The sequence below is a fragment of the Camelus bactrianus genome, unplaced genomic scaffold (genome assembly GCF_048773025.1).
Source record: "Camelus bactrianus isolate YW-2024 breed Bactrian camel unplaced genomic scaffold, ASM4877302v1 HiC_scaffold_34, whole genome shotgun sequence".
NCBI classification, from domain to species: domain Eukaryota; kingdom Metazoa; phylum Chordata; class Mammalia; order Artiodactyla; family Camelidae; genus Camelus; species Camelus bactrianus.
The window spans coordinates 6,712,259-6,737,571 of NW_027413949.1; the positions used below are offsets into that span (position 1 = coordinate 6,712,259).

At 41.7% G+C, this 25,313-nt stretch overlaps 2 long non-coding RNA genes across 2 annotated transcripts; both read left to right on the forward strand.

The window, feature by feature from the left end:
• The first annotated feature begins 290 nt into the window (after window positions 1-290).
• Window positions 291-5,792, forward strand: LOC141576790 (uncharacterized). The gene is made up of 3 exons (XR_012505212.1): window positions 291-810; window positions 2,156-2,263; window positions 4,151-5,792. It is a non-coding gene; the product is annotated as an uncharacterized LOC141576790 (long non-coding RNA).
• A 201-nt stretch (window positions 5,793-5,993) lies between these two features.
• LOC141576789 (uncharacterized) lies at window positions 5,994-13,267 on the forward strand. The gene is made up of 2 exons (XR_012505211.1): window positions 5,994-7,000; window positions 13,059-13,267. It is a non-coding gene; the product is annotated as an uncharacterized LOC141576789 (long non-coding RNA).
• The last annotated feature ends 12,046 nt before the right edge of the window (window positions 13,268-25,313 follow it).

Here is a 25,313-nt window from a genome sequence, read left to right on the forward strand (position 1 = left end):
AAGCTTAGGTCCTTGATCCTTTTATTGAAATGTCCCATAAAAACATCTTATCTAAAAGCACGCTGTAAAGACAGCCCTTGTTTGGGAATCCTTCTCAGGAGATACATTTACACTCTGTCCTACAGAGGAGGCTCTTGCCTTTATAGGAGGGGAAGTAAGAATTTTACGGCCAAGAAGGAGAAGCTTAAGTCTATCCCATTTGTACATTTATTTAATAAGTATTAAATGTGTAAGTGGTTACCATAGTGACAGGGTAACTCAAACATAGATTCTGCTATTAGTGTGTTACCTGTGTAGCCAGGAGAGACTATGATCAAGAATTTTCAAATCCAAGATAGAGATTAAAATCACCAAAGTGAATACAGATAAAAGAGTGGGAAGCAAAAAATAAATATCTTAGTTTATTATTTTACATGTTGGAATTAAACAGCCTGCTTAATGGGAAATTGCAAATTTTTTTCCCATTTTAAAGCCTCTTTTATGTTAATTTGAATTTAATTTTCATGCCACTTTAGATACAATATATTTGTCTTTCAGAGTTTTTGTTTTAGGTAGGTTTTTAACAGTTTAACTGGGAAATTAAATTGTATCTTTAGAAGTTACATTATCAGGATGAACTAATTAATTGTCCAGAAGAGAAGAGTGAGATTTTATAATCTTGTTTTATTTGATTGTTAGTGCAAGGATCAGACATCATTCATCTGGAGAAATGCTATTGGTTGCTGAGGGCTCAATCCCGAACTGGATGATTTGATTTAGAGACATTTGGCCCATTGGCTTCACCACCAATTCGTCCATCCCTGAGTGAAGGTGGGAATCCTTCTATTTTCTACAAATGTTCTTTGCTAAACACGTGAGCCTTGTTCCACCTTTGGAGCCTTGCGTAAGTCGGTTTACCTTTCTGCACCTGAATATTCTCATATATAAAATCAGTTTGACCAAGACAATCATTATGAAACTGTGCTCCAGTGCGGTGCCTCAGCATCTGGTGCAGGGTCAGGGTGGTGGACACTGAATAGGCAAAACTCTAGCTTCCACACATGATCCCACCTCTTCCTCAGATGAGGAGTGTCTATTGTATATCTTTTAAATAGAAGAAAGTTCCACTGCTGTATCCTTCCCCCACCTTTGAATAATTAAGAAACCACTGGACTAGAACATCTCTAAGGTCCTCACTTAGCTCTAAACTTTTCACTACTATATATATATATATTTTAAATGAGGTTTACAAGGAGTAGTTGTGGGTGATAATCACAAAAACTGTATTTGAAATCTGAAAGCTTGGGTTCTGCTTCTGATTCAGACCTTTTTAAAAAAATTTCTTACTTTTAGCAAGTCATTTAACTACTTCTTAGCTTCAATTTTCTGCTCTTTGTGGGCACAGAATTAGATACTTGAAATAGTCTGTATTCTTCAGGCTTAAAGTGTGTTTTAAAAATATTTGTTAGGGGAGCTAGAACAGACAGAGCTTCCACTTCAGCAGTGCAGTTATGTTTTTACCTTTTTAGAATTAGAGATTGAGAAATCATTTCATTTGAAAACAGAATGATTCCATTTATTTTTTATGAAAATTTTAAAAACCACAGGATTAGATTATAAATTGCCCTTTATTTCTGAAATTTAATATATTTATTTATACAGATTAAGTGGCACAATGAAGACTGCAGTACAGAATTTCTTTCTCTTATAACATAGTGTGTTAGTTTCCTTTGCTTCATGAAGGAGCTGTATGAAGCTTGTTAATAACAACACAGTATATCTTTGATAGAGTTCAACTTTTCTTCTTCTTTTTTCCTTTTTCTTCTTAGTCTTTCCATATTAGGATAATTGTGGTCTCTCACTTTTTTCCAGTTAAATTTTTGAAATATATTTTTATTTTTTACATTTTACAATCACTTTTGACTTTTGGAATTAATATAAGATAGAGACAGGTAGGCAGACAAAACCAAACACTAAATGATAGTATTTTCTTTTAGGAAGTTAAATTTTGGTTATAATTATGCCAGGGGGAAAAAAAACTTCCTAAGACAGTGGAAACTACTGATAACTTTTAAAAACTACGTCAGTTTATGTAAGTCATGCCTCCTTTCATAAGCATGTCATTATTAACAGGAAGTTTGTTGGCTGTGATTTATTCTGTGTTCCTATTTTACAGGTTTATTTAATGCTTTTGGTGAAAATCATGACAGCCACATAGATTTTAAGGAGATACCCTGTGGGTTATCAGCTTGTTGCAGAGGACCTCTGGCTGAAAGACAGAAATGTAAGTGTGTTAAACATCACAAAATTTGGAAGCTATACAGAGAAAAATATTAGCATCCATTCATGTAAAAAATCATCTGATTAAGGCTTGAATTTTCATCCCTTTGGCAAATAGCAATCTCTTGCTCAGGTTTTACTGAGGTCAGTGTAAAGGTTCAATCATCTATTCTTTTTTACTGTGGAGTAATTTAAGATAATTGTTATTAATAATGGTTGATTTTCCAGATGAATGTACAATTCATGACAAACGAACTACATCAGTCATGATGTGTTTTAAAATGTTAAGCATATAGAAAATATTTTCTGGTAGTCTATATAGTAAATTTGTCTTGCTTAACTTGAATTCCAACTTATTTTCTATCACTGTGTATATTGATATTTTACTAGCAAAATTAAATTTATGATAAAACAATTTTATTAAATAGTAAATTTATCTTTTAAACCTAGCTAAAATATTATAGCATAATTTATAAGCATATTACATTAATAAATCTTAACCATATTTGGTTAGGAAAATGCAGCAGTTTACATTTAATTGGAAACTAATTCTTATATATTCACTAGGGTCATTATCAGTGCATCTTTCTAAAATACAGCTTCACAAATACTGCATATTTTGGGTATGATACTTAATAGTTCAATATTCTTTAGTAATGTTGCACTGTGATGCACTCAGTTAATTTAATAGCATAATTATTACACGGGTGTGTGAACTAGATAATTATTTAATCTTAAAAATTTAGATTTCTTTTATCTTCCCTGATAGTATACCATTACTCTAACCTGGCTTTGTGATAGATTATTTGTTCACATTAAAGTTCTGGTATTAAAGAGGCTGAAGTCTTTGTTCCTGAATTTAGGTTAATTATTGTCTTAAATTTTTCTTATATTTATTTTTTGCCAGTGGACTAGTGGAAGTTAACCAACTAGACTAACTAGCAATTTTGCTGATATTGATGTTAATTAGCAAAGTGCTGATATTTCGGATTTTTAGCTTGTTGTATATAAACTTCATTGAATATTTCAAATTGTTCTTAGGCAAAAATATTGGGTGCACATTAATTACACTGGAGAGGTAAAATCTTTATACAGTCATCTCTCATTATCTGCTGAGGATTGGTTCTGAGACCCCATCAGATACCAAATCCATGGATGCTCAAGTCCTTATGTAAAATGGCATAGTATTTGCATATAACCTATGCACATCCTCCTGTATACTTTAAATCATCTCTAGGTTACTTGTAATACCTAATACAATGTAATTGTTTGCAAATAAAATGTAAATGATATGTAAATAGTTGTCAGTGAATAGCAAATTCAAGTTTTGCTTTTGAGAACTTTCTGGGAAAGTTATATATATACTTATATATATTCTTGCTTTTGAGAACTTTCTGGGAAAGTTATATATTGATCTACTGTTTATACCTGTGAATGCAGAACCAATGGATACAGGGGGCTGACTGTACCAGATTTTTGTTGATTCTTAATATAGATGGAATACTTTCAGCATTGTAAGAATCAACTCTGAAGTGATCAGTTTTAAATATTAGAAATTAATTTAAAAGCTTGAATTACCTTCTCAAAATCTGTGAGATATTGTATAGTAACTTGGCCCTTTTTCAGTTTGAAAGAAATTTAACTTTAGATTTAAGTGAAGGATAGAGTTCTCTAAGCTGGCTAATGATATAAGGAGAGAGACTTGTGAAGTGTACAGGAATTCCTACAAGTTCAAAGGAGTTTAAGGATACAGTGTCCTCCAAATAAGAACTTAATCCAGAATGTAGTTGTTTGAGGAACTAAGTAATTTTACTAGGGCAGCTTGTAATAAAATGTATTATACTTCAGAGTATGAAAGTAATTTCCCTCCATAAGAGTTTCTTTTCTTTAGTTTGCTTCAAGGTATTTGATGTTGACCGTGATGGAGTTCTCTCTAGGGTTGACCTGAGAGACACGTGGTTGCACATTTAGAGGTCTGGAAGGACAACTGCACCGATGATACCCTGGTAAAGTCTGATTGTATACATCTTCTTGCATGTAAACTTCCAACAGGAACATAGAGTGAAGAATTTTTTAAAAGAGGTTGAGAAAAAGATTTCTTACTACTTCCAGGTTCTATATTATGCTACTCAAAATATTCATAGCCAAAGATGAAAAATTGGGAAGAGAATTTGCCTTAGAAAATTTAATAAACTGAATGTATTATGTAAAAAAAAATGAAACCACTGGAAAATTGTCATAATCTTTAAGGTAAAGAAGCAATCTATTTCTGTAATTAAAAAAAAAACTTGACTGAAAATACTTTATACTTCAGCTACTGGCTAATAAAAATGATACCTTCTCTTTCCTAACTACTGACTTGGGTTTCTGGTTTTAAAGGAATTACATGTGGATGTATCCAACATTGTAGAAGACAGATAGAATGCACATGACACCACAAAGCTGAGTCTAGCAGAGATTAGTTTGTTCTTTTCTAAAAATACATTATATTCTAAATTGGTATACATACCTTACATATACATACTTGAATCTCTTCTACATCATCCCTGCTAAATGCTTATTTGGACCTGTGGTTACAGTGCCTCCAAGTTGCCCCTAAGGAAACCCCATTCCACCTTTAAACAACTCCATTAAGTGTTATTTACATAAAAACATTATATTTTATAAGCTAGGCATTTTATAAAATTTAAGTAGAGACAGCCCTTGCCATCTGTAATTTATAATCTTTACTTCTCCCATTTTAATACATTATGGTAAGACAAAGCTTATATTGAGCAAAAGAAGCCACAGAATAAAAGAACACATTGTACAATTCAATTTATATGAAGTTCTAGAACAGAGACAGAACTAATGTCAATAAGTGTTACAATAGTGATTTAGGAGATGGGTGATTTAACTGGGAAGGACCGTAGGATATCTGGGATGATGGAAATTATTTTTTATCTCAATGTGGGTGGTGTATATATTTTAAAAATTTTTTTCAATAATATTGGTGAGGGTCTGTCCTAAGTTCTTTAATAGCAGCCAGAATAAGTGTATAATAGCAGAAACAAGCATGTACTTTACAAAGAATAAGTCCTTGAATTTTTTTAGTTTCACAACATTTATTGAAGATATTATAATTGGTTTGCCTTAATGTCTATGTGAAACTGAAGATAATCCATATATGTGAGACACATATGAGTTAATTTGACCCTTTCTATTCAAATCTTGACATGTACCAAGTAGCAGATGGTAGGATGTAGACCATAGTGTTCTTATACAGGCTTAGAAAAATAAGTAACATTTTTTTAAATCACAAATCCAGAAGAAATCATCATAGTCTTATTAACTGACACTCAGTAGAAATAAATAATAGAAATTAACTTTTCAGGGCTTGATTTTTGTTTGGCAATTCAGATAACCGTCTTCATTTACTTTTCTGCCCAAAGTAAGGTAGCCATTTCTATTTGGTATATATGAAAACAGAAACATAGGAAAGTTTCTTTTAGGAAATACCTTATGTAGAGATACAATTTCCATCACCTTTTTTCTGGGTGTTTGATAAGTATGGAGGTTATCATTGCTGTCTATTTTTATGTAAGTCTGAGTTTCTTCTTATGGCTGTACTTTTGAACATTAAAAAAAAGATCATTTAGCTGCTCCATCTCCGTGTAACCATAACAATGAAATGGTAAAAATTTAGAATAGAATTTGGACCTTTCAACCAAACCTATTACCCATATTCACTGGTAACTAGACTGTGACAATATTACCCATTATTTTGTATCATTACATTGGTATTAATATACTTTAATGGAAGTTGCATCTTGAAAGATAATAATTACCACCACAGTGCTTTAAAATCTTTTCTTATAATAAGTGGTATTATATATTGAATGAATACATGAATATCATTAATAATAAATATTACTAAGAATCATTAAATAATAAATCGTTAGATAATAAAAATATAATTAAGTAATAAAAGCTAAGAACATTATTATTCATCTAGGATTGTTAAGGTGATTGTTCAAAACATGAAGTAAGAAGCATTTGGTTATATTTTTGCCTCCCAAGAAATATGTCTACTGTATATAAATGTAATTTTTGGTACACTATGACACCAAAAAAAAAATACCACTTTACTCAACTTGTGAAAGTAATGTTAAATTTTATTTTGAGGAAATGTTAATATAGATACTCATTTATTATATATATTTAGTTCTTTTAAATCTCTTAAGAAGTCTAATGATATTTCCAGGTGTTTTAAAGAAGATCTTAGAAAATTATTAGGGTCAATGGGCATAATCCAGAGAGTTTGGAAAGATGCTTTCAAAGTCAGTAAATAGTCCTTTTTCTCTACCCAGAACCTTTTGTGGGTTCTGTTAGTAAACTTCACCTTGAACCAGAAGATACTGTGAGTTATTTCCCAGGTCTTACTGGAGGAAGATTTTTGGTGATAAATTGCCCACGTTATGACTCACTACTTCAGAGTTTGGTTAGTTTTGAACTTATTTTTGCTGGCCTACTTTTAGATGAACACATAGCATCTACATTAAATCATTAGTTTTCTTTCAGACAAATGACCGTTGCAAGTTTAATAAAACAGATTTTATTCAAATAATATAAGAAAATGAAGATTTAAGATATTCTTAAACATTGTTTCTCTTTCAGAATGGCCATCTTAACTCTAGAGGAATATCAGATCTGGAGTGTGAAAAATGTTCTTGCCAATGAGTTTTTGAATCTACTTTTCCAGGTATGTTTAAGGTAGGTGACAGAGACCGAGGGCAGTGGTACCAGTAGTTCTACATCTTTTCCATTATGTAGTAGTTAGACAACTAGACTACAAAACCATATATTGTCAAAAGAACTGCATTAACCTGTACACCACCTGCAGATTGTAAGTTAGAGCGTGCGTGCTTCTCAGAGTCACAATGTGCATGATAGGAAAGTAGAGTATAGCTGATAATGTTTATCTTAATAACTCATGATACAGCAGATTGTAAACACATAGAAAAGAATTTAAAATGTAAAAGCCATTATAATTTGCTATTTTTCTTTACTTTGTTTTTTTAAGACCCTTCCTAACAAGTAAGGCAGTGTGGACAGAGACAAAGATCATAAGACGGCAGCTGTAAATTTTTCACAAAGTATACAATCTTTCCAGTTAGGAGGTTATTTTAGATGCAAAGCTGTTTCTTAATTTTCTTTTTTTTTTTTCTTTTTTTTAATTTAATTCTTTAGAAGGCCCAAAAAAGATTGAAGGAGAAAGGAGGAAAGAAAAGCTGTCAGGGGTGAACATGAAATCATAAAACTTGCCATATTTTAACTATTTTCCCAGTTAAAGTAGTTCTCTTTGCTCCAATTTAAAGAAACAACTTATAGTTTCCCATTTTTCATAGTTCTTCATAAATATATGTTGATTTAATAGTATTTTACAGGGGGGAGGGTTGTGAGTAGGGACAGAGTGGAAGTTCAAGATTTGTAAATACTGACAGTATATATAGAATAGATAAACAAGTTTATACTGTATAGCACAGGGAAATATATTCAAGATTTTGTAGTAGCTCATGGGGAAAAAGTATGAAAACAAATATACGTATATTCATAAAGTACTGAAAAATTGTGCTGTACACCAGAAATTGACACAACATTGTAAACGGACTATAACTCAGTAAAAAAAAAATCAAGATAAAACTGTTAGAACACTGTAAAAAAAGGAGTATTTTAGATTTTTCGTATTTTATTCTCCTTTTCTTATAAAAGCACCCCTATGAAGATCAATAAGGCTTGATATCTTTATATCTATCATGATCCTCCATTGTAAATACAGAGTAACCTGCCTGTGACACAGCTATGTTAGAATAAATGAAAATTGAACTCTTCCTGACAGCTAATAATTAATGTATATTTAAAGCATATGAAATCTGATAAGCCTATGATACCCATTTATATCAATCAGTTGCTCCACTGTCAGTTATCAGCCAGGATCTAAGTTGATGTCTTTATAAAATATAAGTACATATAAAAATAATATGAACATACTGCAAACAGAAATGACTTGCTTAGTAATATGAAAATTGAGCAGCTATCTTTATCTCATTCAAAATGATGCCCTCAATTACTTTAAGTTATCATTAATTATATAAACATTTTGACCACTTAAGTTTGTGTCTGAGTCATCTTGAAGCTCTTACATAGCAAAGCATTTTGAACTTTTATATTGCCTTTCCTAATTTCTCATACTTATCAGGGAATTGCATAGGCACTATTTTTTCTATGACTCTATAAACAGATGTATGCCTGAGATATTGTTTTGTGTCTCAGTGTTTCTAGAATTATATTACTGACAGATTTTTTGTTGGTTATCAATCTAATTTTTTTCCTGGAATATATAGTCCTTTCAAATATATATATATATATATATATATATATATATATATATATATATATATATGTAGTCAGTTTAAATGTTGTGTCAATTTCTGGTGTACAGCACAATGCTTCAGTCATACATGAACTTACATTTATTCATTTTCATACTCTTTTTCACCATAAGTTACTACAAAACTGTATTGGATATAATTCCCTGTGCTACACAGTATGAACTTGTTTATAAATTGGGAGTTTTAGATTTGCATGTACTAAATATTAACATTGCATTTTATGATGCTCACTTTATCCCATATTCAGACATGCTTTTAAAACTTTATTTTCACTTAATATAAAAGTAAGCACTTACTCTAAACTGTTTTATTTTCTGTCTGTTACTAAAATAGAATTAGCTAGTAAATTCAGTGATAAATGCTTGAATTATACTTTTATTTTATTTGCCAAGATCCCACTCCTGGCTGACCATTTTGCGTATTTAAGTATAAAGTAAGTAAATGTCAGTAGAATTAGGAAAACATTCCTGTGGTAGTATTATTTTCAGTCCTTTCAAATAAACTCAGTGCCCAATATTTTGCAGAGGAAACATTCTAAACATGATCAGGATCTTCTATCTTGTACGTTTGTCAGAAAGCGTCAAATGTTAAACAGTTTGATAAACAGAATAGTGCACCACACTGACCCCTAACTATATGCATGCTCTAATCCTGAAATCTGTGAATATGTTATTTTACATGGCAAAGGGGATTTTGCAGATGTATCAGGTTAAGGACTCTGAGACAGGGAGATTATCCTGGATTATCTACATGGGCCTAGTCTAACAACAGGAGTCCTTAAAAATTGAAAATCTTTCCCAGCTGTGGTCAGAAAGATATGACTTTGGAAGAAGGATTAGAAAGCTGTAAAGCTTTTAGATTTGAAGATAGAGGAAGCGCCATGGGTAAAGAAGAGTGGGTGAACTCTAGAAGCTGGAAAAGACCAGGAAATATATTCTTCCTTTGACCCACAGAAGGGCATAGCGCTGCTGACATCTTGATTTTTAGCCAAGTGATACCTGTTCCTGACTTGACCTACAGAACCATAAAATAATAAGTTTGTGTTGCTTTAAGCTGCAAAATTTGTGATAATTTGTTACAGCAGTGATAAAAATAAGGGAGATAATCCAAATTTATGGATTGGAGGGCTCGACATTTTAAAGATGTCAGTTCCCCTTCAACTGATCCGAAGATTTATATGTGCACATCAAAATCCCCAAAAGTTAATTGTTGTTACTGTTTTTTTGTAGAACTTGACAAGCTGATTCTAAATACATAGAGAAGCGTGAAGGGCCAACAATAGCCAAGATGATATTAAAGAACAATGTTAAAGGACTTATTATAAAACAATATTAAGTCTATGTGATAACTACCTAAAGTTAGACATATAGACCAATGGAACAGTATTGAATTAAACCCTGTACCATACATGAACAGTAATTTTAGATAGATTATAAATCTAACAAACCTGAAACATAAAGCAAAGCATCTGGGTGAGGGTAAAGCTCAGGTGGAATGTGTGCTTAGCATGCATAAGTTCTTGGGTTCAACTCCCAGTACCGCCATTAAAATAAATAACCTAATCCCCCACCAAAATAAACATCTAGAAAATGATTTAGGAGATATTTTAATGACTTTGAAGTGGCAAAGAGTTCTTAAACAGGACACAGCACTAAACATAAAAGAAGAGATTTAAGTTGGACTTCAATAAAATTAAGAATTATTTTTATCAAGAGATACCATTAAGAAAGTGAAAAGCTAAGCCACATGGTGGGAAAATATATTTGCTATACCTATATCCAACAAAAGACTTGTATCTAGGGCATATAAAGAACAAAAACCAGTGGAGAAAAAGCAGAACCTCAATATTAAAATGTGCAAAAAAATTGAACAGGTGCTTCAAAAAAAAAATCCAAATAAGCTATGGAAAGAGGCTGACCTCTTTAGTAATAATGGAAATACGTACTAAAACCACACTTGGAACACCATTAGACATCCACTAGAATAGTTAGTTGTTAAGTGATATGAAGCATTGCTGAGGGCAACAAGCAATGGGGACTCTTACACATGGCCAGTGGGGATATGAATTCTTACAAATACTTTGGAAATAGGCTTTTTGAATGAAAGTTATATATGTATATGTGTGTATATATATGTACACACACACACATACACATACATACACACACACACACCCTATTACCAAGGGTAACCCATGTGTGTACCCTTCAGAAACTTCTACATCTGAGCAACAAAGGACATCCAGAAAATTCTCATAATCACTATTTCTTATAGCCCCAAATAGAAAAGGACCCAAATACCTGTCAACAATAAATATATAACCATAAGTGGTGGCACATGCATACAAGTTGTATACTTTAAAGCAATAAAAATAAATATACTAGTTTACAGAAAACACTAGTGGATGAATCTTACATAATTTTGAGTGGAAAGTACGGGACCAAAAATTTCAAAAGCAAAAAAGCCAATCCATGGTGGCTGAATTTATGATGGTGAGTCCATCAAAGGTGTGCCGTAGTATCTGGGAAAAAACCCAAAGTGGAACAGCAATGTTCTGTTTCTTGACAGGATGAAGGTTACATAGATGTGTTTACTTTGTGAAAAATCACTGAGCTGCATACTTAAGATGTGTTCACATTTAAGCATGTATATTATATTTGCATTTTTTTAAAAAATGTTAGCTTGCAAAAAAAGATACCCAAAGCCTAAGTATTTATCAGTAGGAGAATGGATAAAACAAATGATAGTATATTCAAACAATGGAATACTATTTAACAATAAAAAAGAATCAACTACTGATACAAGGATAAACCTCAGAAGCCTAATTTATACATTTCATTGTCAGGTAAATTTTAACTCAGAAGGTAAACAAAACTATAAACAGGCATGTGCCCTGGGGGAGGTGTGCTGTAGCCTTTGTCTCCTCAGACCTGTGCCATTACTGGCACATCTCGCAAGAAGAGAGGCAGGGCTCAGCCACAGCTACCATCTCCTCCTGTGCATAGTGCCTGGACGGGGGCGGGGCTGAGGCCTGAATCTGCACGTGGGGGCTCCACAACATCCTAGGCAGGACTCAGACTTGTTTATTGCCCGAGGCAGAGAGGATCTTTCTACCCTGACACCTCAGAGAACTTGTGCTGCCAAGAGAAACAAGGAGCTCAGATTTGGCACAGAGTGTAGGCAGGGCTGTTCCATGGTCTTCCCCGAGCCCACCTACAGACCGCTTACCTGAGGCAGAGCAGGCAGCTGCACAGAGCAGCAGAGTTCCAGCACCAGGAGAGGGCAGGTGGGCAGCCACCCACCTTCCTGGCAGGAAGACAGCACTTGACCATGGTGCTGGGATGGGGTGTGATCTGCCCACCTGCCTCCCCCTGAGCACAGCATCTGACTGTGGCATCAGGAGGGGGAGTGAGCTGCCCGCCCACCGGTTAAGAGCTCAGCTCCTGACCTAGTGTTAGGATGGGGCACAATCTGCTAGCCAACAGCCACTGAGAGCAGCACAGATGAGGGCGTCAACAGAAGGCCTATGAAACAGCAAGCTGAGTTCACGAAGCAGGGCAAAGACACAAAGACCTGTCAATAAAATCATTAAGGGCACACCATCTCCAGGTTAAGTACATAACTGATACTCCTTAAGCCACGGTGCCAGAGAGATATGAGCAATATGAAGAAGCAGAGAAACCACTCACAATTAAAAGATCAAGAGAAATCCCCTGAAAGCATGATCAAGGAAATAGACATTGATGGCCTACTAGATCAAGGTTTCAAAAAAAGAGTGATCAAAGTACTGAAGGAACTAAAAAAAATAGGGTTTAGGGATATAAACTATGTCAAAAATGAAATAGAAACTATAGAGAAGAACCAAGTAGAATTAGTAAACTCATTGGCTGAGATGAGAGCTGACCTAAAGGCTGTGCAAAGCAGACTAGAAAATACAGAAGAACAAATATGTGATCTAGAAGACAGGACAACAGAAAGCACCCAATCAGAACAGCTGAGAGAAAAACAAATAAAAAACAATGAAAACAATATACGGGACCTATGGGGTAATATAAATTGTGCCAATCTATGCATAATAGGAGTTCCAGAAGGGGAAGAAAGAACAAAGGGGATTGAAAAGTTATGGGAAGGACTCATGACTGAAAACTTCCCAAACCTAAAGAAGGAATCATATCCAAGCACAGGAGGCTCAGAGGGTCCCAAAAAATAAGAACCCAAACAGACCCACACCAAGGCACATCCTAATCAAGATAGCCAGAGTCAAGGATAAAGAAATGATCCTAAAGGAAGCAAGAGGAAAACAAAGAGTGAGTTACAAGGGAACCCCCATAAGGTTTTCAGCTGATTTCTCTACGCTGTTTACAACAGCTAAGACATGGAAACAGCCTAAAATGTCCTTCAACAGATGACTGGATAAAGACGTGGGATATTTATATGATGGGATACTATTCAGCCACAAAAACTGACAACATAATGCCATTTGCAGAGACATGGATGCTCCTGGAGAATGTTATTCTAGGTTGAGCAGAACAGAAAGAGGAATACCATATGAGATCACTCATGTGTGGAATCTTAAATATATGCAAGATCTTGTGGTAACTCACAGCAAAAAAAAAAAAAATGTGACAATGAATATATGAACATTCATGTATAACTGAAAAATTGTGCTCTACAGTGGAATTTGTCATAACATTGTAAAATGAATATTACCTAATAAAAAGTGTTTAAAAATAAGTAAAATATAATATAACCTTTAAATACTGTATAATGAGAGGTGTGATGTTCTAGCATCTGTTCTAAGAAGTACGTTAGACACACATAAGTATAGCCAGTGGTCAGAAAGAACACATGTTATCAGCTACCACCCCATGTAAATTAATGGCATTTAGTAGATATTCATATATGTGTGTACATATATAAAATATGTATTAGTATATATGTAAATCAAATAAAATAATTATATTATAATCTAATGTAAAATCATATCAGCAAGCGCACTGTGCTGACATAAAAGATGCACAGTTACTATAAGGCCTCTCCCCTTATTTACTATCAGTGTCAGAAAGTCTCTTGGAATAAGTTAGCAGAATTAAAAAGTCTAAAAAGACACAAGAACGCACTCTGTTAAAGAAAATAAACCACAAGAAAAAAACAAATGAATGGACAATGAAGATCCTACAGATAAAAAAGCCAATTTTTATGGGAAATAGCCTTAAAATAAAAAATAAGGAGATTATATTCTAATTTCACCTTTTGAATAAAGATATACAAAATTTAGCTGAATACTTTCATATTTTGCACTTATGAAGAAAACATGTATTTGCAATGAAAAAGCAGATATTATCCTGCCTTTTGAGTATTCTAAAGTTTTAGGTTTGAATATATTTCATCTTAAATGGTCTTAAGCACTATGCAGTGGTTGGTGTTTTAAAAATACCACTGTGTGTGGAACTTCTAAAAGTGATTCAAAAAAATTTATATTTTTGTAATGATTTAGTAAAGGCCTGGATATTATTTTTAACAAGACTACTCACCATGGAAAGCTGCAAGATTTTTTCAATGAGTTTATATTCACACATGTTTAAGATTGTCACTATATTATGAGAAAATGTCAACCGTGGCAGTATTTTGACTTGAAAACGAGATAAGCTGAGAAGCATATTTTAAGTATAAAATAAATGATTGCATTCCTTTAAAGACAAGAAAGTAAAAGCATGATAAACTCTGACTTTGACACACTTAAAATATAAAAATTAACATAATGTGATTTTACACACTTCTCTTTAACTCTTACAGTGCTTTCTCAGCCCCTTTCCCATTACACCCGCGTCCCCGCTCCTGACCCTTGGTGTACACACCTCCGATCACACGGGGGAGGGGGACCCGAGCGGTGAGGACCAGGGGCGCGGACACTCACCCGCTCCCGGCGGGCAAGGAGAATAGTCGAAGCGGGCCCGCCAGCGCAACCGTCCCCTCCTGCCCAGACGGCCGGGGCCCCAGCTCGGTCAGGTCCACACACACCCCGGCAGGAAGCGGGCTCAGGCCGTGGGAAACCGGCGTAACTTCAGACAGCGGGCGGGGAGCGTCTTCCTCCCGCGGACACGCAGGCAGCGCTGTCCCGGAGCCTCCATGGCGCCGCCCGCTCAGTCCTGAGGAAAACAAGCTCCGCCCCCAGGGAAGATGATGGCTGCTGACGCGTACTGCACATGCGCACCACCACCTAAGACACGCTGGCTTCGCGCGCCCCCTCCAGGTCCTCGAGGGCGGTGCAGTATACTCAGAACTCACTGTAGAACACCTGACCCCTCCCAGCCAGGATGCTAAATCACTGGAAATCTCAGTGCCCTGGCCTCTTTGTTGATGGCACTGGCGATGCTCTCATCCAGCCATGCCTGCTCTCTTGCCTGGCACATGCCACAGTCCTTGGAATCACGCCTGAATCAGATTCTGTTCTGGAGGAAGGACAGGTGCAGGAGAATCTCAAAATTCCAGACTTAGAAGATGATCAGGAACCCAAACTCAACTCTGTCAACTCCCTGGGGTCCCCTGAGGAGTGTGGTTTTCTCAGAACCATCTGCCCTGTGTCAGGAGCAGACCAAGCCTCAGGTAGCTTAGAGAGGCTATTATGCAGCCCATGCTTTGGACGGTTCTCAGTTCTGACCTGCATGACCTTGAGACACTTTTGTAATTCCTACACTGTTTTCTCATACCTATAGTGATGGTTATTGACGACTGAGTTAATCCTCTTACAATGCTGAGGTGCTGTTGTTCCTTGGATAACCGAATATTTTGAAGGGATCAACTCTTTATCACTTCCCCCTAATTAAGTATGTTTTTAAAACTAGAAATGTTTCAGGGGGCACTCAGGTCCTCCTCTTGCACCAGTTCCTCAGGTGTTGGCAGTTTCTGTTCTGAGCTACAGATCCTGATCCTGCCGGTGGTCTATGGTGATGCCAGTGTGTGCATGCTCTTCCTTGTGCACCGGTGTGGAAAGGAGGCAGCCCTTCCCCTACATGAGGCTGCAACCTGCTGACACTCAAAGCAGGCACAATGAAGAATCAGCTAGAGTTCCCGGCACCAGCTGTCCCAGGTAGAAGTATCACCTTCACCACAGTGTTCCTGTGCTCCTGTCAGGCCTTCACTACTCCCAGCAGGCCATGCATGAGCAGTGTGACAGGTGACTGCCTGTCCCAGCACAGCATGGTGGTGATGATCCCACCTTATCTGTTTGTCTTTGGAGTGTCCCCACACCTCTCTGAGCTTCACTTTGCTCTTCTCACAGGCAGGGTTGTACAGGCATGAACCTCACAGGGTTATGGTAGGTAGTCATGGTAGCTGCTCACCCAGTGGCATGCTCTGCCGAGAGAGCTGCTGGGAGTTCTTTGTGTCTTCACAATTGTCCTTCACTCTCCCCAATGAAATCACACTTGGCCTTATCCTTCCCTGGCCTGTGGCCTTTCTATGTTTGCAAAAGAATATGGAAAAAATCTGTTTGCAAAGAAGTTTTGAGGTTCTGTCCATCTGGTCCAGGAAATGCTGACTCTGCTAGATGTGCTGTTGGTTGGGCTCTCATGGGAGAGGCTTGGGCAGGACTTCCCTTGGCAATAAGCTGCCCCACCCAGGCCTTTCCATGATCCAGACTCCTGGGACCAGGGTGCAAATCCCCAGCTCCCCACTTGTCAACAATGTGACCTGGGCAACTTTCTCAAACCCAAGCTTTGTCCACCCAAGGTCAGCAGAAATGGGGGATAACAGGATGTCCTGCACAGAGTGTCTGTGCAGATTAAGTGAGGTAGAACAGACAGAACAGTGGTGGGGCCTGGCCCGTTGGTTGGCAGAAGGGAGCTTACCATGTGCAGCAATTTCCGCGGGTCACCCAGCAATCTGCCCAGAGGCTTAGCCACTCCATCACTATCATGTGTCTGAAGTCCACTTAACCACATGGGAGGGAAACAAACACATATTCTGAGTGTAGCTGCCACAGGGAAAAGTGTATCTGAGCGGGGAGTAATACCAGAGGGTGATCAGGATGGTGGAAGATGCCCCCTGGGTTTGAGCAGAGTGGAGCTGCTCTCCAGAGCCTGGGGTTAGTGAGGATGGGCTTGTAGAAATGCGTCTCTCCTTTACCCATCAATGCTAGGTCCTGCGGGTACTGAGTCCCACAATCGGTGTGCTGCTAGTGCCTTCAGCACAGAGAAAAACCCAGGGGTTCCCACAAGGCTTCGGCCACGTCCTCTGCTTCCTGAACTCCCATTCTGGTGACCCCACCTGGGATGCAGAGATGAGGTGAGGCAGGGGCTTGTGCTGTCAACACCACTGCTCTACCCTGGGAATCTAACACACAGTAGGTGCTCGGTAAGTCATTGTTGAATGAACAGCAATACTGGGCCAAGTTTCTGTGGGTGTCTGTGCCCCCAGATCAGGGACCCCTCAGGGCCCACCTCACAAGTGACATGAAAATAATAATGCCACCAGGAGCAATAACAGTTCCTCAGAATAAGTGGGCTTTTCCAAGCACTCTCCACCTGTTGCAAAGGCCTCCCAGCAGGGAAGTGGGCTGTCAGGGGCAACACTGCACTCTCCACTGTAACAAGGAGAAAGCCAAGGGCCACAGAGAGGAGTGCCTTTCCAGTGTCACTGCTCACTTTCCCACCTTTTGGGAAACTGGGAGGCTTTTCTACTACATTCTGGCTCTGAAGCCCCAATACTGTTTGGACATGCCTCCCTCCCTGGAGCAGGGAACCACTAAGTGACCTGTCACTTGTCACCAAGCAGACAGGCTCATTTCAGCTCATTGTGCCACCTGCAGGTTGTACTAGTAGCAGGATCCTCTGGGAGACATCACACTCTCCCAACCTGAAAACAGGTGAACAGCTCACAGGTTTCCTGGAGAGGATGGTCACATGGCCTTGATCTGGCCAATCAGCATTTTCCATCCTCCCTGGCCACTGTGATTGGCTCAGGGCTGGGCACCAGCCCAATCAGGCTCCACGGAGGTCAGGCCTAGTTACTGGAATCCTGGGAGCAGAGAAGTTCCATTTCAGTTGGGAGTTGAGGGGTGATGATGTCAGCCTGTGGCAGTTGGTGACTATCTTGCTCTCGTAAAGGCAGAGCCATGTGAAGATGACACCAGTGGCAGAGCCCAGAGGTGAGGAAGGATGACTTCTGCTGATGTCACTGAGCACCAGGTACAGCCCTGCCTGAAGCTATCTCCCTGTGGATGTCTCAGTTAGGTAAGTCATTCTCTCCTGCCCTGTTTGCTTCTTTAAGCCACTTTGGTTTTCTGTCACTGGTTTTAAGAAAAAGTTTGACTATTCCTTCAAGCTGGCTAAATGGAGACCCTGGAACTGCAACAGTGTGGTGACAGGCAACAATGTGGCTAATAGACTCCAGAGGCCTCTGTTCAAACAGGGGATTGTAAATGACAAGGGAGAGTACACATGGCCTCAGTGAACAGATTTGCTAGTGGTAGCTCGCAGTTCCTGGATATTAGAGTGCATGCACTCAGCCAAGTCTCAGCTCTGCTCTCACACCTGCTAACTCATACATCTCCTCTCCCACCTGCCCGGCCTAGGGGGGCTGGACACCCCCGGGCACCTGAAACAGCCCAGGTCTTTGTGTTGTAATTTACACAGGCTGCCCCCACTTCTGAGGGTGAGGGTGACTGGGTTCCAGTTTACAGAGAAAACAGACTAGACGGTCTCACTGGTGAGCTGTGGGGGTGGGATCCCAATCTACCATCTGACCTATGACTTCAGAGTGGACAGCCTCCCCACCCTCAGCCAGGATGCTTGCTAAGCCTAGGGGCTCAGGAGTCCTGCTCCCTCCAGCACCCCTCCTGGAGGTGAGAGTGGGGGGTGGCTCTTCCCTATACAACATTCACCCCTGCAGGGGCACACGTGTGACCTCACAGTCTGTCATCCCTTCCTTATGACCTGGACCTCCTTGGCAGGGCATGAGAGGTGCCTTGATGTGTGAGAACTGCAGTTCATGGGTGCATACGTGGGCAGGTGCACCATGACTGAGAGGACAGCACCCCAATTTAAGCCCCCTCCATGCTCAGATGATTACATCCTGGAATTGAGGGGTTCCCAGTGGTCAGGTGGCCAATTCTGGCCTTAGGGGCAAATTCTTATCACCCAGGGGGCTAATTTTTAATTAAATTACACATTTACAATTCAATAGTCAAGCCCCTTTCTCAGCAGCCTTGTAGCCTCTCAGCTTTTAGCCCTCGCTGTGACCATGTTCTTAGCTTCAAATTGAGTGCCATTATGGACATGAACATGTCCCTGTCATGTGTCACCTTCAGAGTAAGGGGCCACCCAAAACTCCCCTCCCTTCCCCTTGTCGATACCTCCACACAGGGAGTAGGGCCCTTTCGATGCAGTTGTGCAAATGTGTGAGCTAAGGGTTTAAAATGACCAGGCTAGGAGGGGTCTGCCCCACATAGCAGGGCAGGTGGGCTGGCAGGTGGTGATTGTACACTTGTAAAACTCAGCTGGTGTCAGGCAGCGACAACAGACTGGCAGCCAAGGGCTCAGCTGGTGCAGATTAAGCGGATTAAATGTGTTCACCCAGACGCCTCGGGGATGGCAGCCCTAGAGTAAGACTACAAGTGAGGAAGGTGGAGGGTCCCCAGTGCCTGGACCTCCACCTTCTAAAAATCAGGACTGAGATGTGGCTTTGAAATCAGAACACTGGGGTTCAAAGCTTCCCCCACCACTTGGTCAATAATTCAAAGCAAATGAGCCTCAGTTTTCTCATGTGTAAAATCGGAACATTGAAGCCTCTCCCTCTGAGGGTGTGGAGGGAAGTAAATGCGGTGACAGCAGAGCACAGGAGATGTCTGGGCTGAGCCTGCACACAGGCAGGCCGTTGTTGCTGCCATGACCACCGTCTTCCAGGGCAGGGTCTGCACACTCTCCCTGTGAAGGTCCAGACAGTAAACATTCTAGGCTTTGAGGGACCTACAGTCCCTGTCACAACTACCACCCTCTGCTGTTGGAGGACAAAGGCAACTCCTGCAGTAGGTAATCCAGGCTCGCACCCCTGCTTCCTGGGATAAGTATTCCTGAGATACAATTGTCACATAACTTTGTTGGCTTTAGGTGTGCAGCATAATGACTTGTTACATGTGCATATTGTGAAATGATCACTGCATTAAGTTTACTTGACGTCTGTCTTCACCCATAGTCACACACTATTTTCCTTGTGATCAGAAATTTTAAGAGGTACTCTCTTAACAACTATCAAATGCACAGCGCTGTGTTGTTAACTACAGTCACCTTGCAGTACATTATGTCCCCAGGACTTGTTTATTTTCTAACTGGAAGTTTGTACATTTTGATTATCTTCCCGAATTTCAATCACCCCCTGACTCACCTCTGGCAACCACCAACCTGATCTCTGTTTCTATGGGTTATCTCTTGTATTTTGATGACACCCACCCTGACAGGTGGGAGGGGATATCTCATTGTGGTTTTGATTTGCATTTCCCTGATGGTGAGTGATGTTGAGCACCTTTTCATGTACCTGTTAGACATCTGTGTGTCTTCTTTGGAAAAATGTCTATTCAGTTCCTCTGCCCACTTTTTAAATCAGATTGCTTGTTTTTTTGCTGTTGAATTGTAAGAGTTATTTATATGTTTTGGGTGTTAACCCCTTATCAGATATATAGTATGAAAGTACTTTCTCCCCTTCTGTCTGTTACCCTAACCTCTGCTTTCTGGATGACAGGGGTCCAGGCACCTGGGAATCTCAGCTTCTCACATGTTTCCAATGGTGGGTGGGTGAGGGCTGTGTTGTGATAAAACTGTGCACAACCGTGGGTCACTACCCCTTCTTTTAGAAGGTGGGCTCTGAAGAGTGCAGTGTGGGCAGGGATGTTTCCCTGAAGTCATCATTTGGATGGTCATGTGCCCTGGAACTCACATCTTCTAGCCCGGATGTGATGGGGGAATTTGCAAAGGGAGGACCTTGCAGCTAAGAGACTGACCAGGTGCTCTTTTGTCTTGTTGGAAGGACCTGGAAACAAAGTTGTGTGGAACAGGGACTCCTCCAGGTCACAAGGCTCAGTTTAGACTTCTGGGATGCAGAGACCTGCTCTGAGCCACTGTCACTGAGGAGGGAAGGGCCTCAGGCAGGAGGGAGGGGTTGCTGGATTTCACTTGCCCTGTTTGTCAAGTATCAGCTCTGGTGATGTGTGGCACATGGGCTTAGCTTTGGGCATGTAAGAGGAGAGGTTCCTGGGGAAGGGCTGGCTTTTTCCTCTGATTGAGGTCCTACTGTGTGCCAAGCACAGCAGTCCTCTGAGTCAGAGCTGGAAAGCCAGGCACAGAGAGGTCAGGGAGTTTCCAGGTCACACAACATTAGGGGCATCATTAGGGTCTGATGCAGACCTGACGCCCAGCCTACATTCTCTCTCCTTTCCCAGGACCATCATGATCCCACATGTTAGAATCACCCAGAGAGGCCCAGGTATGGGCACTGGGACCTTTCCTGCCTAACATGCCAGGAGCCTTAAGAGGGAGGACAAGACACTTCCTGAGTCCATGATGCCCAGAGGCTGCTCTCAGCGAGAGGCCCAGCACACACTCTTGGATGAATCCTAGCTCTGTCCTGAGTCACTCTGTCCTCACTGCCTCAGTCCTTCTGCCCACATGGGGCTGGAAACAGCAGCCACTTCACAAAGGTCTAAGGAACCTCCAGGATCCTGGAAGCAGCGCCCTCACACAGGGAGCACGGTGGGGTCAGCCTCCATTGTCTCCTTAACTTTTCCTCACCTCTTTGCTGGATGAGGAGTCCTAGCGGGGCCCTGGCTTGTCCCAATTCTCACCCCAGATCAGGGTCCAGAAGGGGGTGGTGTCCAGGCTGGACTCTGTCCTCTGCCCCTTCTGGGCACCCTCATTCCCTACACCTTGGCTGCCTGGACACTGTCTTCCAGGGGCCACTCTGTGCCTCCCACACCTACCTAGCATCCACCCACCCTGGGTTACTCCATCGCCCTCTGGCCCTTGGCCACACACCTACTCCGTGTTGAGTGGAAATGAGGTGATGGACATGCTGGGCCTCCTGGACAGTCTGGGGGAGCCCGATATCCCCATCCTGCCCACCGCCCCAAGAGCCCAAGTTGGGGAGAGGGTGTGCCTCCATTCATACTCTGATTTGCTCAGATTCTCAGCACCTACTTTGCTGGGTGGATATGGGGGCAGAGGGATGATGTAAAAGCAGGAGACCTGGACAGCAGAGCATGAGAAGGGGGCTAGCCCAGGCTGGTCTCATAACCCCCTTAGCCTTGGCTTTCTCATCTTTAAAGTGGGACAGACTTTTGTGAGGTGAGCAGGATCCTGACCCATAGCCAGGCACTGTCCTACACACATAAGAGAAGATCACTGACTCCTCATGAAAATCTGTGGGGCAGGGACAGGCGTTATCAACCATTTCTGCAGAAGAAGTAACTGAGGCACAGAGAGAACAGGGGAGGTGACCACCCCAGATTACAGAGCCCAGGCCATCTGGTTCCAGTGTCCAGGCTCATGGTCAGTGCCCACTCTGGGTTTCCTTCCTCCCTTCACCCTCCACTGGGACCCATGGCTGCAGCCTCATCTCAGTGTGATTGTTCATGGTGAGCAGGATGGGGGCACTGAGGGCCCGTTTCTCTGAGCACTGCTTTCCCAGAAGGCTCAAGGGGTTGACTGTATTCACTACTGGACACCCAGGCCTGGGCCCAGGCCAGCCACACTGCAAGGCCTGAACCAATGATTGTTGAGTGAATACCTGGACCTCTGCATGTACCTGCATGTTGCTCCCCTTTCCTCATCTCCACAGCTGGCTACCCGGCCAACACCTTATGACATCAGGCCTCTGCCAGGGACAGTCAAGGGGACCAGAGCTGCTCATCTGGGGACAGGGAGCCTCAGGGGCCCTGTGTCTGCCCCAAGCATCTCCTGGGCCAATTCACAGGGAAGCCCAGCCAGCTTCCAGGAACAGCAATCAGGTCCCAATCCCAGGGGTGTAGAGTAGGTCTTGAGGGGTGTTTCCTGAGACTGACTTTGTGTATGAAGGGGTCCTGGGGGTCAGGCGGCTTTCAACCTCCATTCCAGGCCCATACCCCTGCTGGCAGCATGGAGCTAGTCATAAAGGACACAGGCTGTGGGGCCAAGGCTATAGCAGGGCTCTGCTCCCTCTCTGTGGCTCAGTGTCCTCATTTGTAACAGAGAACTAGTAACAGGGCAATGGGAGGGCTCACTGAGACCCTCCTCTGTGGCTTTGGTTGGACACTGCCCTCTCTCTGCTCAGTGCCCTTCTCTGTAATAGAGAACTAGTAACAATTTTCTTAGCCCCTTTTGGCCCCATTTTTCTGAGTCTCTTTCCACATTGAGCCCAGGGCTTTCACAGAGACCACAGACTTGGGAGGTAATCAGAGTGTGGTCTCAGCCCTAGTGGTCCCAACTGAGGCCAGAGGAACTTCAGGAGGGGTGGGAATCCAGAAGTGCTTCATGGAGGAGGTGAGATCTGAGCTGTGTCCCCAAGGATGAGCTGTCATCCAGCTGAGGCCTGGCACTGAGCAGGACCCATGTACATGGTGAATGAGGGTGTGAATGAATGAATGGGGACCCCTCTAACAGAGAGTGAGGGGGGAAGTCCCCCAGGCCAAAGCAGGAAACACAGGGCACCGTGGGGGAACAGAGGGCGGGGCTGCAGTGTGATGCCTGCCTCACCCTTTATGGGTGTCTTGCCCACACTTTAGCCTGTGTTCTGGTGGATTGGGAGCCCTTGCCTCTCCTCTGCTCCAGGATCCTGCTCTTCATTCCCAGCAACACCCACCTGTGTCACCTCAGTGTCCCCAAGTGGACCTGGACCTGTCTTGTGGGAGATTGTGAAGAGGGATTTGGTGTGCAGCCCAAGACTGAAGTGGGAGGGAGAGGATAATAGGGACCTCCAGGGGGGATCATGGGCTGGGGGAAATCGGAGGGGTGGGGAAGGCAGAGACTCAGGGCTGAAGGATCCTGCTAGTGGTGGCTCCTTCACAAGGGGCTTCACAGGGAGGAAGCATTCATGGGGTAAAGGCAGAGCTCAGTTTGGGGCTCGCTGACATGGAACAGCTCATCACAGAGACGTCCAGAGGAGCTGGATGTAGGGAAAGAAGGTGCCACTGATGTCAGGTTCAGAGCCTGAGACCCAGATGAGGTGGGGCGGTGGTGCAGGGGAAGGGGCTTGAGGATGTCAAGATGTTCATTCATTGGGGTCCTCAGGGTGGGGAACTTCATGTTCATTTCACAGCCACCTGGTGCCTGACAGAGCTAGACTTAGGGAGCTCACTGAGTAGACACGTGCTGACAACCTAGATTCTCCTGTTTCCACATAAAGTCCCTGGTGTGAAGCCAGCTGGCACTCTTTAGAGTCATACACCCTCATTCCTGGGCTCTCTGTGTGCCTAGAGCCCAGTGGCACCTTACCTCCCACTCCCCACTGCAGGACACTTTGCACACCTGCATTTCCACAAGCTATAAAACATCTTCTCTTGCTGTGTGTTTACCCTATGTAAACTCATTGCCCCAGGAAGAGAGGCCTCACATCCTGCCCTTATTAAAGTGGTAAAGCCTGTTGTTCAGAGAAGCCCCTGTCAGATCTCACAACCAACCAGGTACCTGTGCATGAATTGATCATGCAGCCCCCTCCTCCTTGTGTGCATAGCAACCCCCCAGTAACAGACCCTACACACTCAACCTTGGCGCTCGTTTAGGCACCACTTGCCTGTGTGGCCTGATGTTGCCTATAGCAGTGTCCCTATTAAACTTTCCTAGACCCTTCTCAGAAGCGGGTAGTTCTTTACCAACCCAAGTAACTAGCCCGCCATTGTGCCCACAACACCTGAAACAGAATTGGCTAAATTATGCAGATTGATGATGCAGGTTAATTTGTATAAAGGTGAAATCAAGGTTTACAAGTAAAAGCAACATACATATCCAAGGCAGGACTAAGAACGCACACGGATAACTAAGAACCTCCACTCGCATCCCACTGTGGCCTCAGGGCCTTTTCGCTGGCTGAACTTTCAGCCAGGAACTCTCTCCCTCTGCTTCTTAAACACCTCCAGGAATCTGCTCAAATGTCCTCCCTTACCTTATTTTTCTCCATGGAACATATCACCGCCAGACATTGTGTATATTTTACTTAATTTTCTCTGTGTCCCCACCAGGCTGTCTGCTGCATGAGAATGGAGACATGCCTGCTTCACTACCTGCTGTGCCCGGTATCTGGAACCCGCCCAGCACACAGTAGGACCTCAGCGAATATGTGACGGGTCTGTGATCACTGTAGGCCACAAAGTTCTTCCCAGCAGTGATGGTAAGAGTCATTCATTCTCTACTTACTGAGCCTTTCTGTGTGCTGGATATTGACCTGGGTGGGAGGCATGCAGTGGGTGAGACACAGTGAGCACACAACATGTTAGGAGGGACACGTGCTCTGGAGAGCACACAGGGCTGGGGGAATTCAGGAGTGCAGGAGTGAAGGAGAAGAGGGCCAGTTGGAGACAGTGGTGGCAGGGGAGACAGAGATTTGGGGCCAACGTCATGCAGGGCTTGATGGCTCCCGTGAGGGCTTTCCCTCTAGGCAGCT